The sequence below is a fragment of the Cryptomeria japonica genome, chromosome 11, assembly GCF_030272615.1.
Source record: "Cryptomeria japonica chromosome 11, Sugi_1.0, whole genome shotgun sequence".
Lineage (NCBI taxonomy): Eukaryota > Viridiplantae > Streptophyta > Pinopsida > Cupressales > Cupressaceae > Cryptomeria > Cryptomeria japonica.
The window spans coordinates 313,550,221-313,569,784 of NC_081415.1; positions in this window are offsets into that span (position 1 = coordinate 313,550,221).

The window sequence follows — 19,564 nt, forward strand, 5'->3', positions numbered from 1 at the left end:
ATACTGACATGAAGAAGATGGTAAATTGCAAGAGTTACAAGTACAAAAAATTTGAAACAAAATTTGGAAAGGAATCTACAAGGTTAGATTATGTAGAAGAGGAAATACCTATTGGAACATTTATGGAACATTTTCGTAAGTTGATAAAACCATACATAGGCCATGGTTTTTTTGCCAAGTGGCAAGCAGAACAATTTAAAATATTAAGAGACACTTTCCCACTTGGAACTATTCTATCCGTAGTGGACTAGGATGTTATAAGGGGTCATATGTACACTAGGATGTTATAAGGGGTCATATGTGGTCCAAACAAGTCACGCATGTGTTAATGCATGCGTGACCCCTTAGGACCACATATGACCCCTTAGGATAGTATATGATGGACTAAGGGGTATGTCATTCACACTAGGATTTTATAAGGGGTCATATGTGGTTCTAAGGGGTCACACATGTGTTATAACACATGTGTGACCCCTTAGGACCACATATGACCCCTTAGGACACTATGTGATCCTAAGGGGAATATCATATGTACAGTAGGATGTTATAAGGGGTCATATGTGGTCCTAAGGGGTCACACATATGTTAACGCATGTGTGACCCCTGAGGACCACATATGACCCCTTAGGACACTATGAGATGGACTAAAGGGTCATATGCAGTTCTAAGGGGTCACGTGCATGTGTTATAACACATGCGTGATCCCTTAGGACCACATATATGTGATCCTAAGGGGAATGTCGTATGTACAATAGGATGTTATAAGGGGTCATATGTGGTCCTAAGGGGTCACACATGTGTTCCTTACGACACTATGAGATGGACTAAGGGGTCATATGCGGTTCTAAGGGGTCACGTGCATGTGTTAGAACACATGCGTGACCCCTTAGGACCACATATATGTGATCCTAAGGGGAATGTCGTATGTACAATAGGATTTTTTAAGGGGTCATATGTGGTCCTAAGGGGTCACGCATGTGTTAACGCATGCATGACCCCTTAGGACCACATATGACCCCTTAGGACACTATGTGATGGACTAAGGGGTATGTCGTTCACACTAGGATTTTATAAGGGGTCATATGCGGTTTTAAGGGGTCACGCATGTGTTATAACACATGCGTGACCCCTTAGGACCACATATGACCCCTTAGGACACTATGTGATCCTAAGGGGAATGTCATATGTACACTAGGATGTTATAAGGGGTCATATGTGGTCCTAAGGGGTCACACATGTGTTAATGCATGTGTGACCCCTTAGGACCACATATGACCCCTTAGAACACTATGTGATGGACTAAGGGGTCATATGCGGTTCTAAGGGGTCACACATGTGTGTTAGAACACATGCGTGACCCCTTAGGACCACATATATGTGATCCTAAGGGGAATGTCGTATGTTCACTAGGATGTTATAAGGAGTCATATGTGGTCCTAAGAGGTCACACATGTGTTAACACATGCATGACCCCTTAGGACACTATGTGATGGACGAAAGGGTATGTCATTCACACTAGGATTTTATAAGGGGTCATATGCGGTTCTAAGGGGTCACACATGTGTTAGAACACGTGTGACCCCTAGGACTACATATGACCCCTTAGGACACTATGTGATCCTAAAGGGAAGGTCGTATGTACAGTAGGATGTTTTAAGGGGTCATATGTGGTCCTAAGGGGTCACACACACATGTGTGACCCCTTAGGACCACATATGACCTCTTAGGACACTATGCAATGGACTAAGGGGTATGTCGTACACACTAGGCTTTTATAAGGGGTCACATGCGGTCCTAAGGGTCACACATGCGTTAACACACGCGTGACCCCTTAGGACCACGCGTGACCCCTTAGGGTCCACTGTGCGTTCCTCTATGGTCTCAAGGGGTCATGTTGGGGTATATTGTCATCAGGGGCATATGTGGTCTTAAGGGGTCGTAAGGGGTCATGTTGTGTGTGTAATAGGATGTGAAACTGGGTCACATTGTAGAGGATTTATTTTGTCTAATTTGTTTAAATTTGTTATCTAAATTTTCTAATTTTTTTTAAATTAAAATTTATTAATTTTTCTAATGTTTTAATTTATTATATTTAGATTTGTAACATTTTTCTAATTTTCTTTTTTTGCTAATGTTTTTCTAAGTTCTAATTTACTACCTTAGTTTTCTAAGTTTTTCATAACAATTTTTTAAAATGTTGAAAAAAAAAACATATACAGTTATGTAATTTTAAAAACAAATTAACAAATTTCAATCAAAACATTAAATTATCAAACATTTTTCTAAAATAATGAAAAACAATAAATTATTAAACAATTTTCTAAAATGTTGAAAAACAATAAATATACAATTATTTAATTAAAAAAATAAATTAACAAACAAATTATTTATTAATTTTTGAATAAATTTAATAAAAAAAGACATTATTAAACAAAAAAAAGGGTAATTTTGTGCACCTAAAATAATGTAGGTCAAAAGCTGAAATGTGAGATGCACTAGCTACTGCAGATAAAGCATGGCGACGTGTGTCACAACCCTCCTTTATCACTTTTGATTTGATACAATTTCTATTATATCTTTTTTGGTTGAGCTATTGAAAATGGTTGAATAAATATTATAAAAGGATAGATAATGGACCCACATACACACTTGGAGAATATAATTTAAATGACATTATTTATTTTTATTTTTTTCCCATTCCCAATTATGGCACATGTTGTAGGAGAAATTAGAAGCTTCTAGAGGAATCTTCATTCTTTAATTCCCTTGAATGTAACTCCCCCGCTAGGATGTTAATCAATTTTGCATGGATCCAATATTGGAAAAAGAATCTCATTCTCAATTAATTTCTCTAGATAGTGGAATTAAGGGGGTTCTCCTATATATTGTATGCAATTTTCAAAAGAAGGAGGTTGATTATTTTTTTGAAGAAAAGTTTTCTCAAGTAGTTTTTTTAGTAGTCACATTCTTCATTTGGAGAATTGTTAAGTTTGTTTGAAGAAATTTCTCCAAGCTTACAAGGAAGGATCAAGGAAGGCTAGGCTTGAAGATTTGGAGAGGATTCAACATCAAAGGCTTCTCTAGGTTCCCTCCCTTTTTGCATTTTTGCTTATGTAAATTTTTATATTTTCAAAATGAAATATCTCCTCTTAGATTCTTCTATTTGAATATAATTTTCTGAAGGAAATTATTTCTTAATTGTTAGATAGATTAATTAGAAAGGAAAAATCTATTTTTCATTAAAGAAATGCATTGGCAAAAGTTTTCTTTTAGAAAAAAGAAATGCAAAATGCAGATTTCTCTTTTATTTGTTAATCTATTTAAAAGAAAGAAATCAGATTCTACTTTTTCTGTTTTTTTAAAATCTAGAGAAAATCTTGAATTTGGGAAAAAAATCATGCTTTTCAACATCTCTATTTTTTTTTGAAAAAACTAAAATTCTTTTATCTCTGTAAATAATTTCTTTCTCTATGCATATAATCATTTGTATTAAGAAATCTTGCTATGTGATATAGTATTTCAAATATGAATTCTTCTCAAATTTATTGTATAAAATCCCTATGGAAAATATTATCTTGTTATCTATTTCTTTTTAGAAATCTCTCTCTCTGTGAATATTAATTTCCTGAGAATCTCATAAAAAAAAAAAAAATTATCTCAACATAAGACAAAATTGTTGGATATGATCACTGTGAAATCAAAATTTAAACATTTACCTATCTCTGAGGTAATTTAGTTCTATGTTGTATTGCTGAAACAAATTTCTCTATTACCTTTCATTCTTGTGATTAAATTCTTATTCTTATTTTTATAATAACATTTTTATATATACATATCCCTCTTAAATTATTAAATAAACTGAAATAAGACCATATATATATATATAAATTTATATTTTGCAATATTAAAACTTATACAAAAAAATATATAAAATAATACGAAGTAGTTTCGAAGAATATTTTTTTTGTTGCATAGATGACCCGGTCAACGTAGGGGGGGGGAGTTAAATAATACGAAGTAGTTTCGAAGAATAATTTTTTGTTGCATAGATTAACCGGTCAATGCAGGGGGGGGGGGGAGTTATTACACCCGCCGGGGAGTGGTACTCTCCACTACCCCTGCGGTCACTGTTACAACAGTGGCCACAGAGGGAGTGGAGGGGACCATGGATGTCCCCTCATCACTACAGGCCGTAGGTCCGCAGTGGTGATGGGACCCGTGGCCCCCACTCCCACTTGGCTATAAAAGACACTACAAAAAAAATTAATTTTTGGCAAATTTGGATTATGTTAATTTTTTTAATTTAAAATTTTAGTTTAATAAAATTGAAACTTAGTAAATTTATAATTAATTTATCTTTAGTAAATTCATAATTGTAAATTAAATTATATCTAATTTTATAATTAGAATCTTTCAATCTATTTAAGATTTATTGGGTCACTTAGTTGGTATTTTACATTCATTAAAAACAATTAATTCATATTATTATGATTTGATCCAAAATTTGTCTAATGTCTAAACTGATTGCTATTTTTGAACTAATGATGCTATAATTAATTATTCTCGTGGTAGAAATAAAACATTGCTTAATCTTGCATGTAAATTATACTATTCTTGCATCATGCAAATTACTTATACATTATTTGCATTTATTGATGAGCGAGTTACATTTTCATCATCTTCATGCAAGTTACACGTTTTAATTATCAATATGTGAGTTTCATAATTGTCATTATTGTACAAGTTATATTTCAAGTTTGAAATATTAAATAGTTTAGTTATAGAAGGATGGTATTTTTATCAAGTGGTACATGAATCCCATAGAAGTGGATATTTCAATTAATTAAACTTTGCAATGTCTAATTATGCACGTTCATTTCATAATTGTTCAAGCATGATGCTAATTAAAAGTTTTCATAGCCTCTTAGTTAGAAAACTAAACAAAAGAAGTCGGAAAACCAAAACCTAGCAACGTTCAGTATTTACAGTGCCTCTGGGTCACACTTATGGGTAATGCCGTCGTGTTGAACTACTGCACTTAACACCTAATGAAGCTGCATCAATGACGTCTATGGCAACGTCCCTATAAATTGTTGGGGAGTAATAAGGGACACTTGGAAGTTAAAATCCAAGGGGCTGGTAATCCCCCTTCAATTGATAATCTAATAAGATAATCCTTAAATGATTTTACATCCGCTGAGTTAAACCATAGTAAACCCCCTTTAGGGTTGATTGAGTGAAATACTTTTATGAAATTGATTTAATTTTGTAGAGTTGTTGACGACTGACAATTGGGTCAAGGGTGATGCTTATGATAGGTATTAGGATCTAGTTGTTTTAGGCCATCTTGAGCCTTTGCTTAAGTGCTACCATCGTGGGTAGCAACCATAGAGAAACTGTCTGGGACATTGACCCTATAAAGGGTTGCGTACCCACCAAATAATTTACATTAAACCATAGATTAGAAAATAAAACTACATACTTTATGCCTTGATCCCATGCCGAAACATGTATGTAGGCAGTCTAGGGATGGAGTTGTCCCTAGTACTCAAGAGTTCGTGGATGGGGTCTAGGTCTTGGTAAGACGAAGGATTGTGAAGAATCCTAATTTGAAAGATAAGTGTAATAAAAGAAAAAAGTAATTCAATGCATACTCAGAAGGAATCCCATATGGATTCGCTTGACATCTCGAGGCTTTAAGCCAAATTTTGAGGTGAAATTCAAGCTTGTATTATGTTATTTTGATTCCTCCTAAGGACGGTGACCTTGGTGCACTCCTATTAGAGGAGTGTAGTACTTAGTGAGTGACTCAGGACCCGAATGGTCCCGATGAGTCTAAGTCTCTGGCCAGAGCACCTCCTATCCCAATTGGATAGATGCCTACCCCATTTGGGTAGATGCCTATCCCGTATTGGATAGATGAAACCTTCTGTTCCATATGGACAGATGCCTAACCCGTATGGTTAGATGCTCATCCCAGATGGATGAATGCCTAATCCAAATGGATGGATGCCCAAAATATGTGATTGAATCAAACACAAATGATTAAATTAAGAACTAAATAGAAAAAAAAGAGGTCAAAATTTTTTTGGGTTGAGTATAGTGGGTTATTACAACGTGATGCTAACAATGGGTTCGATCTAACCCCCACTAGATAGAAAAAGACAAGTTGGAAAATGACAGTTTAACTGTCATAGTCGAAATTTATACAAGTTTGAAAAAACCAATTACAAATAGGGTTTGAGCGAAGGGGGGGTTCAATCGAACCCCTTAAAATATTAATTTTTAAGGGGTTCAAACAAACCCAAAATCCACTCGTGGTTCGAGCGAACCCACATCCGATGGCCGGTTTGCTCGAACCCTAAGGGGGGGCTCGCTCGAACCACCCTACTTCGTTCGAACCCCCCCCAAAATAATTTCCCACTTTTGCCAACTTCCTTCGTTGGAAAAAGTGGGAACCATTAATGTGGGATATCCCATATTCTAATTTACATTTCTTTTGTATTCTACAATTTTGTAGCCAAAATAATTGCACTGAAAACAATAGCCAATAAATGATGAGTACCTTTGAGCATTAGGTTGTCAAACTGGAGGTCTGTTTGTAGCAGGTCTGAGATTTTAAACTTTGTTTACAACTTCGATCTTCTTTTCAATCTCCATCTTTTCTTTCCCTTTACCTTTGTCTTTTGAACAATCACCAATAAATCCTAATCCTTCCTTAGCCTTGTGAGATTTATGTATTGACAATAGTTGATCTAATAACGCACCACTTTCACTAATTCTTGCTTTGGATTTTGGCTTCTGCAATTCTTGCTCTAACTTTTCATTGTCTTCAATCTTCATATTCACTATGCTCTTCAAACTTTCTTCCACTTTTCTTCTTTCCTCTATCTACAATTTCAAGTTTATAATAGTCTCATTTGCTTGCTTTAATTCCTTTTTAACCTCTCGATGTCTTTCTTTGAACTTCCAAATCTGACATTCTAGTTTCTTCACACATTCATTCTCTACCTTTACATTCTCTTTCAATTCTTCATTTTAAGATTGCACTCTTTCAAGATCTTCAAAGGTTGTCTTCAATTCTTCATCCAACCGATATTCTCCATCTGTTTCCACAGGATCTATATGTTCAAATCAAGATCTCCCTCAAGAGGTTAAGCTTAGAAACAAGGGACCAAGCTCTGATATCAGTTGTTGAACATATCAAAATACTAAGAGGGGGGTGAATCAACATTCCTCTATCTTATAAAAATGAAACTAATAATATCCTGATTATCTAACACTTACCTTAATCTTAATTAATCTTGCAATGAAAAATAGAACATAACACAACTACACAAGATACACCTAATTTTTATATGTGGAAAATCCAATAAGGGAAAAACCACAAATAGGGTTAATTCTCAAGAAAATATAACTAGTTATATGGGATTACAAAACTGGCCTAGTTTCAGAGGGCTCACTACTCGGAGGGCTCACTGCCCAGAGAGCTTATTGCTCTGATACAACAGCTTACTGCCAGAAAGGCTTACTACTAAAAGGAGTGAACTGAGAAAATTGCATCTACACATGCATGGAATTAGTTCTAATTAAAGCTCTGATAATACACCGATTTCTTGCAGTAGAACTAGTTAAGAACCTCTGCAACATGCTTCACTATCTAATTGCACCAATCTACTCACACTAAATCAACTATGATGCTTACAACTTTATCCTTCACTTATGATTTCCTTCTCCTTTGCAATATAGCCTTCTTATACTTTCTTGATCACTTACTGCTTCTCTGATCAATATTACAAACATGAAAATTTACATATATGTGTGTGTCAATTATAAATATGCGTTAGCCTCAAAAATATTTCTCCAAAGGAACATTTCAACGGTCGAGATACACATTACAATCATTGGATCAAAACATCAACTTTCAATTTCAGTGAAGTCCAAAATAAACACATCCTTGAAATGCCAAAACAACACACTAATTGAATGCCACAACTAGCAAAGCACAAGGTAGAACATCCAATAAAATGGATCAAGTTAGAGCATAACTAAGAATTGGAGGGAATAATTATGATCCAAGAAAAGATTGCAATATTCAAGACATGACTAATAGATCATCAAATGAGCATCACCATAAATCAAAAGAATCGAAGAAAACCAGAGCATTAAAATTTTCTTATCACTCCATACTCGATCATACAGCTGGAGCACAACATCCAAAGAATGAATTTACTGTATACTCGAGCATACAATTTGTTGGTTCCCGAAAAATGGGTTTACATTGCTACAAGGCAGAGACCAAGTTGATTCCTCAAAATACCTATGGAAAGCCACTTTCAATTGTTAATATCCCTTAGACTTGGACCAACTGTGACAAGGATACAAGATCCTTCTACACTTTGGGCTCTTCAAAACTTGGGAGGGTAATCCCTTTAGTGAACTTCTTGATTCTCTGCACCACACTCAAAGATTCACTAAAATAAAGCAGACAATCTCATGTAAAGGCTCGACAAAAAGGGAGAATGCTCAAGAATGGCAAATCCTTCAGTGATCCTCAACCTAACTAGAGCATGAGATGGGTGGGACAACTCAAACATACATAAAACTTGGAAATATGTCTTGATTTTAAAATATTTATGACAAATCATAAATGAAATAGATAAGAAATTGATAACCTAATGACACTTGCTAGCAAATATGAGTGCCTTATCCATTTGGGTTTTGAGTTTCTAGAATATTACTGAAACTTGACAAAAATTTATCTAACAACTGAATTGACCTTAAACGATATTGCCTTAAAATATCGCTCTGTTTGCAATTTCTTACCCGAACTACTTACCAAATCCTAGTACAAGCATTATCTCTTTGTAATTTCATCCAAGCATTTTAATTAACCCCTTGAATTAAAGAATAGAATGGAAAACTACATACATAATAACAATGCAATAAGTAAATGAAACACTTGATTCCATTAACTCAAAAGAAAAAAGGTCACACATGGGAGAGTAAGGATGTGAAACTGTATCTATGTTAATTTCAAAAGCCATCTTCTATCAGATAACAGAGTACATTTCATTTATATAATAACCCACTTGAAATCTGAAACTGGTAACTATCTTGTATATTGCTCCGCACAAATTTCCTTACAATTTTTGCTATTTTTTCATGACTTCCTGAAACTGGAACCTAATATTGCAGACATGACCTACCTGAAGAAACCATATTCAAAGATTTTGTAACCCCTTCTTATGGCCTTGATTTTCCTTTTATAGAAAATGAGGGAGTAACAAGCTTTAGGCCTCAGGACACATGTCACCAAAAAAATTAAGCCAAGGAGGCCATACGCAATTCTGCTACAAAATATTCCTTATCCATATGTTGGTACTCGGGATGAAATGGAATCAAAATCTTCAACTGATTATTGGTAGAAACAAAAATGCTTGAGTCATGCCGTAATCACACTGCCACCTTTGGATGGACTTTGAGATGCCCATTCTATTTTACACAATGTTTCCCTTCTCGGAAAGGAAACCAAATCCTGGCAAGAAGTAAAATCATCCCCAAACTAGAGGAAGATCTCCAACCTTTATGCCCCGGATCAGAGGAAGTGGAAAGAGGAGCTCAAGGGAAAACATAGTATGTTGAGAAGGCATTGCAACTTTCATGTTGTTGCAGAGATGACTAGCTACCACTCCTTACTCGAACAAACCCTTCTTTCAATTCCTTGCAGGCTCCTTCCTTAAACACTCTGCCAGCTATTGGCAGAGTAAGAGCAGAGAATGTGTCATGGGTGGGTTTTTATTATAAGAAAAGGCTTTCATGCCCCCTCTAACATTCCTCCAAACTTTCACAGCCCCTCTGATAATGAGAAACCTCATACCAAAGAAAAAACATCCATCCAGCGTCAAAAAATACGCAACAAGTCCATGCGCAATCCTGTTCAAACACCATCTTCTTCGCTAATGAAAAACTGCTCTCAGAAAATGATGAAGTTTGTATCCTTTTCTACCCATTAATCACCACCCTACTATATTTAAAATCAAAGTTCAATTCAAAAATGGTGGTGCTCACTCAGGTGAAGAATCATCATCCCGATATTTTCTACTCATCCTGCTAGCTATGGATTTTAGCAATCTTGCCTATCAAACCCAGGTCACTGTCATCTCTAAGCCATAAATCTATTGCCTCCTGCATAGGCTCAGCTTATGTGAATGATTTTGTTCTAATCTTATTCCTCCTTGAGTGTACAGTTTCTGCTTCAGAATCCCTATCAACAAGAAATCTTTGATTTCATCGGGGAACCCGTGATACTTCATATCCAACTTAGAAGTTATTCCAATTCCACTTATGCCTCTGAAACAGTCATTCCTTCTTGTAAAATCAACCTTGACCCAACAAAAAACTTCCACAAGGTCCCTTAGGGATGAGTCGGCAGTCAAAATTTCCAACCTGTTGCTATCTATTCCATGTAGTCAAGCATGTATTATGTCCATTCCATCTTTCCCGCATAGGCGATAACCAATACCTTTAATGACTCTTTAAAAAATTAGTTTGAAACTGCATCGTAGATCTTGCCCAACCTGGCAAATCAAGCGATCACTAATGTTCAATATGGAAATTGACCTTCCATCATGGTTTGTAGACCCATTAAACATGTGACGTAGTAGTGCCATATCATCTTCTATCCCAACGCTGTCAGCGGCCATACCATTGGTATTCTTGGTCAGCCTGGGATGCGTGACATCATCTCGTGATGCCGCAGTCCATAACCTTCTTACAAATTATTTCTCAGGGTTACGAGGAATGTTAGATCTATTCTCTCTTTACCTTGCGACCACAGTGCCCACCAACCTTTGCAAATTAAAAATTGAGCACCTTTTCGCCTAGATTATAACATCACCGTCCATTTGAAACACGTGCAAATTTATGGGGCCATCAGTAAACCTATCTTTACCTCTTGAGAACCAGTAATATGAGGATTTTGAATAGAAAACCACCGGTTTACCCTTCTCCACCGAGGACATGTGGTATCATCTCGTGGTCCCACGTTCTTTATTTTCCCTGCACTTTCATTTGCGGGGAATTGTGGATCGTTAGATCTATCCCGCCTTTATCCACTAGTTGCAATGTTTAAGATTTTAGACTTAGGAAAAATATAAGGGGCCCGGACCAAAATAACTTAACGCTTGGGAAGTACAATGGCTCTGGCGATGGTAGCCAACCCTTGGCCTAAGTAGAAAAAGGTAATGACAGATTCTGATGGACTTGAAAAGCACTGAGAGAGGGGGGGGGGGTGAATCAGTGACACGAAAAATAAAACTACTTCAAACACTAACCGGTAGATGAGCTTAACAAAGATTTTAAACACAATGCATGCAATCTGAAATGATATAACAACATCCACAAAAAGTAAAGCATCCACCATAACACAAGTGTTTGTATGTGGAAAACCCAAATAGGTAAAAACCACGGTGAGATGGAACTCACAAGTTAACTATCTGCAGTAATGGATAACTGACTGGTTAAGGTCTACAAAGTGCTTTGCTAGGATCAAATCTTGTTGGAGATCCCAAAGCTTGATTAGAAGCTAATACCCTGTTAAAGGTAGTACCTTGTTAGGAGTAACCTCAGTTGAGGATTTATGAATCCAAACTAATGGATCACCCTGTTAAAGGATTTATACATTGAATCTTGTTAGAGCTTACCTGGTTAGGGGATTTGATTCTGCTATAATGGTTAGAAAACAACAAGAATGGTTTGATCTATTCTGAGTAGCACAATACTTGCTTAATCAGATCCTTCTAAACATATTCAACACTGCTCTTCTGCATACTCTGCAACTTAACTCTTTTTCCTTTCGCACATAACATAACACTTTCACTATCTCAAATAGTTCATTATGATGTCAATATATAGACCTTATGATTTCATGTTGGCCTTAAGAAATGGTAACACAATTTCCTAGGTGCAGTGTATCTAGACAAGTGATAATAACTCATCACAAAAATTGCCACCAAGTAGTCGGTGCAAGAAAATCATCACGAAATGTGGTAACTCATCATAAAACATATGAACTGTTGTCCTTGAATCTCCACTTGATCTCCATCTTGATGCCAACTTAGTATAATCACAGATTGTCTCTTATGCACATACCGGTTGACACAAAGTACCAGCTAGAGATAAACCTCTTAGTATAACCTCTAACATACCGGTTGATAGAGTAAAAAATTGAAGCTACACTGGTAGTCAATATAATCATATGTGTGTGTGTGAGTGTTTCATTAATGACAACAAATGATGAATACATTACCATCATCATCAAGCCAACAAATTCTTGTATAGTCAATTTTAGGACTATCAATGGCTCTAGTTGGGGAGGATCATTGTACGGGAATGAAGCGAGAATTCCAGAATCTTTGGTGAAGCAGATCACTTGCAAAGAAGATAAAAAAGAAATTACCTAGATAGGGCAACTTCAACATAAAATAAACTACACTACCAAAAGAAAACTAACTAATGCTCATGGATAATAACTACTTTAGGAAAAGTAGAGCCTCAAGAATTGTCCATGAATAGGCAATTCAAGAGGGAAAAGTTAACTATTCCATTGAGCATAGAGCCAAAAAATATTACTCTACCCCAAGATGCTTGTGGCTTGCAAGTCAAACCACATGTGATGGGCCTAGGCCATCTAAAAAATCAATCAATGTTTCCCTCAGTCAAATATGTGGTTATGATCGCATTGCATCTTGAAAAATATAGAGATATTACTGTCATATACCTGTTCATGACTAGCAAGCTCTTCAACCCTTTATCTCAATACACCCTCCACTGATTTGAACCTTATCACCAGGCATTTCTTGAAATAAACAATACCCATGCTCAATGCCTGAAACAAAAACATGTTGATAACAACATTCATCAAGTTTCATGATATCCCTATCAAGCTAAAAAGGGAAGTGAAACACTTCATACTCTGTTTTGCAATTGGCATCATGAAAATTGGTCTCTTTATTTGTTTGCACCTCCATAACATATTCATCATTGAAGCATTCTTGCACACATAATACAAATTCATCACAAATAAAGGAAATGATCTCATATGCTGTTCTATCCAACATAACAACTAGTTTACAAATATCTATATCTAAACAATCAACATTTGAAAACCATTCTAATTCACTCCTATTTTCCATTGACATATTGATTTATCTTGATCACTATTTTGTATACTCAAATCATTTTATGATGAAAAAACATCATTACTGGCCTTCTCAACAAAACTATCTGCATGCACAATATAATATTCCAATTTTGGTTTTAAAATATCATGTGGAGCACTATGACAACAATCTTCTTCATCCACTTCACAACCTTGGATAATATCAATCAACCCCAAACTCTCATATTCAAAGTTAGAATTTGTAACATTAGAAAGAAAATCACCCTTGCATTCACTAGTCACAAATGTTTCTAAATCAGATTTAAAGAAATCCTCAAAATCATCAGGATAATAGGTTTCATCACAACCTATTTCATCTTGTTCACTTCCCAATTCTTCATATGAATCAGACTTCTCACACAAATCAAATTCATTATATGGATGGTCCATAGATTTGTTTGATGTAATCTCTTTATTATTCATAGATTTTTGAATCCTTTCATGCACAACTATTTGTAATGGAACAATTGGTATGTAACTATTCAAAACATTATTTTCAAGGACACATACCTCAACCAACTCTTCATGCCCATTACTTTGGATGAATCCGTGTGGCCTAGACACAGTCTGCAACATACTTTCCTTATTTGAATACACCATGCAACTTTCTATCTCACAAGCATTATCAACCAGAAATGGTTGCACCTTATCATTCAAATTTTCATTATCATATATAACTGATTTTTGAGAGACTGAATTCATGTCATTAAAACCTTGCATACTTCCATCTTCTCCATCAGATGTACAAATTTCTAATTCTTCATACACACTCTTGGATTTATCTAAAACACAAGACTGTGGATGAATCTCTTGTGGTATCTTCTTGCTGGAACAACTACTGTTATTGTCATATGGTGAAGTGACTGACATTATCTCCATGTCTATATTAGCTGAATCACATAATTTCTCACTAGCCTTCTCTTCACTGACACAAGGAATAACCACTATCTGAGACAAGTTCTCTTCACTCATTTCATAGGTCACAACATGGTTAGTGTGGTCTATAGGGATGCAAATGTTCAAACAATGGTCTTTACCTCTTGATTCACACCTTTCTTTGATATCTAGTATCTTAGCACATCACACTCTTGTATATAAGTAACCCCTTTGGATTCCATATTTCAAGTTGTTCCTAATATCCATTGCTATCCTATAATCCTTCTGTATGGTTTTAGGATCTTTGTCTCTCAACAAATAGCCCATTTTCTCATCAAATGTAGGTAGGTAAACAACTAAACACACTGCATCATTTGGCCTATAAATTCTAGGAATGTCAGCCAATATTTTTTTAAATTAGAGATTGAAAACAGGGACTAACTCCTCTTCTTCGTTTTGAATATTCATGAATCTTTTTATAACTGAACCTAGATCAACTCTTTCACCAAATTGTTCCATGAATGCTACCTTTAGTTCATCCCATGAAGAGATAGAACATGCTGTCAAATAAGAAAACCAATCTCTGGCATCTTCTTTCAAATATTGAACAAAAAGCATCATGAAACACCTTCCTAACCTATGTCAAAATATCCCACCAAATTAGAAAACTCTGTAGATGTGTTTTTCAGTAGCCTCAAAATCTAAACTAGTGAACTTTGGAATCTCTTTCCTAATCTCAAGCGGTATAACACTTGGGGACTCATGTACATGGCTGAAATCAAGAGCTAAATACCTCTAAACACTAAAACCTCTTCGATTACATGATTTTGACAACCCATAAGATGTGATTGCTCAAGAACTCATATCTGGGTGCAAAGATTCAAACACCCTTGACATTATTTATTACAATTCCTTTGAAACACAAGATCTCATAACTTTACAATATGCATTTTAAAATAAAATGTTGATATCTTCACACTTGAAACATATATCCCACAATATACTTCTTTTAAATAATGCAATGAAAAAATCCAGAAGTATGGTGAGACTGATTTTATCTTTTCTCTAATTCAGTGCTAAAATTACTTGAAGGAAACACTAAAATTATTTAGACATTTTTTTTGAAAATACCTGGAGTTTGCAGCATCTGTTGTCTTCTTTAACTAGGAATTTGAAAAAATCCCCTTCAATTCTTTAAATCTTTAACACTGATCTCTGATAGAGTCACCACCTCCTTGCAAAGGACAAATATTTGAACCACTAGAATTTCTTCACACGTTAGATTTTTTTCACAACCAACACTCCAACACCTCCTTATCATCATATGACATCATATGCATTCCATCCTCAACTTGTTAGGGTACTTCATCATAAGAGCTCAAAACTGCTTCATCTCTTCCACAAATTCTTTGGTTCTTCCCAGTTCTTCTTCAAATAATGCACATTGGTGCAGAGATCTCAAAGTCACCACTCACAACTTGTGAGGTATTATGAAATAATCTTAAAAAATGGATAGATCTAGACAAAACTTACATTGAAAGATGAATTAGAATAGATTCTCTGGCAACATTTATGACAATTGACTCAACTGACAAGGGACATATTAAGAAGCTAATCACTCTATGAGGCAAAAGGTTTGGGTCCTATGACATGGGAGAAAAGATCAACCATAAAATCATAGAAATACATGGAAAACTCTATACAATAGATAACTTAAATCTTTTCCAAAGATTCGAGACAACTATTTCCCCAGCGGAGTCACAATTTACTGCTACAAGGTAGAGACCAAGTTGATTCCTCAAAATACCTATGGAAAGCCACTTCTATCTATCAATATCCCTTAGACTTGGACCAACTGCGATAAGGATACAAGATCCTTCTACACTTTGGGCTCTGCAAAACCTGGGAGGGTAATCCCTTTAGTGAACTTCTTGATTCTCTACACCACACTCAAAGATTCACTAAAACAAAACATATAATCTCATGTAAAGGCTTAACAGAAAGGGAGAATGCTCAAGAATGACAAATACTTCAGTGATCCTCAACCTAACTAGAGCATGAGATGGGTGGGACAACTCAAACATACATAAAACTTGGAAATATGTCTTAATTTTAAAAGATTTATGATAAATCATAAATAAAATAGACAAGAAATTGATAACCTAATGACACCTCCTAGAAAATACCAGTGCCTTATCCATTTGGGTTTTGAGTTTCTGAAATATTATTGAAACTTGACATAAATTTATCTAACACCTGATATGACCTTAAACAATATTGCCTTACAATACCATTCTATTTGCAATTTCTTACCCGAACTACTTACCAAATCCTAGTACAAGCATTATCTCTTTGTAATTTCATTCAATCATTTTAATTAACCCCTTGGATTAAAGCATAGAATGGAAAAATACATACATCATAACAATGCAACAAGTAAATGAAACCCTTGATTCCATTAACTCAAAAGAAAATAGAGTCACACATAGGAGAGTAAGGATTTGAAACTGTATCTGTGTTAATTTCAAAAGCCATCTTCTATCAGATAATAGAGTACATTTCATTTACATAATAACCCACTTGAAATATGAAATTGGTAACTATCTTGTATTTTGCTCCGCACAAATGTCCTTACAATTTTTGCTATTTTTTTATGACTTCTTGAAATTGGAACCTAATCTTGCAGATAGGACCTACTTGAAGAGACCCTATTCAGAGATTTTGGAACCCCTTCTTATGACCCTAATATCCCTTTTATAGAAACCAAGGGAGCAACAAGCTTTATGCCTGAGGACACATGTCACCAGAAAATTTAAGCCAAGGAGGCCATACACAATTCTATTACAAAATATTCCTTATCCATATGCCGGTACCCGGGATGAACTGGAATCAAAATCTTTAACTAATTATTGGTAGAAACAAAAATGCTTGAGCCATGCCATTATCACCCTGACACCTTCGGATGGACTTTCAGATGCCCATTTTGTTTTACACAATGTTTCCCTTCTCGAAAAGGAAATCAGATCCTGGCAAGAAGTAAAATCACCCCCAAACTAGAGGAAGATCTCCAACATTTATGCCCCGGATCAAAGGAAGTAGAAAGAGAAGGTTAAGGGAAAACATAATATGTTGAGAAGGCATTGCAGGTTCCATGTCATTGCAGAGATGACTAGCTACCACTCCTTACTCTAACAAACCCTTCTTTCAATTCCCTACGGGCTCCTTCCTTAAACAGTCTGCCAGCTATTGGCAGAGTAAGAGCAGAGAATGTGTCATTGGTGGCTTTTTCTGATAAGAAAAGGTTTTCATGCCCCCTCTAACAATCCTCCAAACTTTCACAATCCCTTTGATAATGATCAACCTCATACCAGAGAAAAAATATCCATCCAGTATCCAAAAATATGCAGTAACTCCATGCACAATCCTATTCAAACACCATCTTCTTCGCTGATGAAAAACCACTCAAAAAATGAAGAAGTTTGTATTCTTTTCTACCCATTATTCACCACCTTACTCAATTTATAATCGAAATTCAATAAAAAAATGGTGGTGCTCACTCATGTAAAGAATCATCATCCTGATATTTTCTACTAATCTTGCCAGCTATGGATTCTAGCAATCATGCCTATCAAACACAGGTCACAGTCATCTCTAGGCCATCAATCTGCTACCTCCAGCATAGGCTCACCTTACGCGAATGATTTTGTTATGATCTTATTCATCCTTGAGTGTACAGTTTTTGCTTCAGAATCCTTGTCAATGAGCAATCTCTGATTTTATTGGGGAACCCATGATCCTTCATATCCAACTCAAAAGTTATTCCAATTCCACTTATGCCTCTGAAACAGTCATCCCTTATTGTCAAATCAACCTTGACCCAACGAAAACCTTCCACAAGGTCCCTTAGGGATGAGTCGGCATTAAAAATTTCTAACTTGTCACTATCTATTCCAAGTCACCAAGCCTGTATTCTGTTCATTCCACCTTTCCTGTGTGGGTGACAACCAATACCTTTACTGTCTTTTTTAAAAATCAGTATGAAACTCCACCGTAGATCTTGCCCAGCCTGGAACATCAAGTGATCAGTAATGGTCAATATGGCAATTGACCTTCCTCGTGGCTTGTGGACCCCTTAAACATGTGACGTAGCAGTGCCATATCATCTTCTATCCCAATGTTGTCAGTGGCTACACCATCGGTCTTCTTGGTCAGCTCGGGATGCGTGGCATCATCCCATGATGCCGCGGTCCATAACCTTCTTGCAACTTCTTTTCTGGGGTTACGAGGAATGTTAGATTTGTTCTCTCTTTACCTTGTGACCACAGTGCCCACCAACCTTTTCAAATTAAAAATTGAGCACCTTTTCGCCCAAATTATAACATCACCGTTCATTTGAAACATGTGCAAATTGACGGGGCCACTAGTAAATCGATCTTTACCTCTTGAGAACCGGTAATATGAGGATTTTGAATAGTCAAACCACTGGTTTACCCTTCTTTACCAAGGACACATGGCATCATCTCGTGCTGCCGTGGTCTTTATTTTCCCTGCACTTTCATCTGCGGGGAAGCACGAACTGTTAGATCTATCCTGCCTTTATCCACCGGCTGAAATGTTTAAGATTTTAGACTTAAGAAAAATATATGGGGCCCGATCGATAACAACTTAATGCTTAGGAAGTACAATGGCCCCGTCAATGGTAGCCAGCTCTTGGCCTAAGTAGAAAAAGCTAATGATGGAATATAACAGTCTTAGGGTTTTTCCTTCACAAAATTTAATGAAAATTTCACAAACCCAAAACCCTAGACTTTGAATATTGACAGAGGGCGAAATAAATCCAGAATGACCAAATTTTTTTACTCAAATATAAAAATTCTTGTACAGTCAATTTTAGGACTATCACAATTATAGCACAACATTTGTAGAACAACTTCAATACATACTCAAACATACAACTAGAACAAAATTCAGACAATGACTTTCTGAGCACAAAAATGAATGCTACGATCAACACCAAAACTCTCACATCTAGATATACATCTTCTCATGTTGCTGATACACACTTTTGGAGAAATAAAGGATTGCAACATCAACAACAACATCTATAGCAACATACATACCTATCTTCTACTGTCTATGATATATCATGTTGGTTCCCAAAACCACAAATTGGAAAACCAAAAGACTTGCCAAATCCTCAAGTAGTCCAATCGGCCTTGGCCAACGAGCAGGGATGGTCAAAGACCAAATCCCTCTACACTTTAGGCTCCACTGAACCTAGGTGGGTATGCCTCTTCCTCTCAAGCACAAAAGAGGTTATTTATAGTGGATTTAAACCTTATAGAAAGTTTACACAACTGACAAATTATTGTTTTGTAACTATGCTTTATTATGTGCTTTAAACGAATGCTTTGAAAAGAAGTGATTGTGAATGGATATTGAAAATAAGATTGATTTCAGGACTTA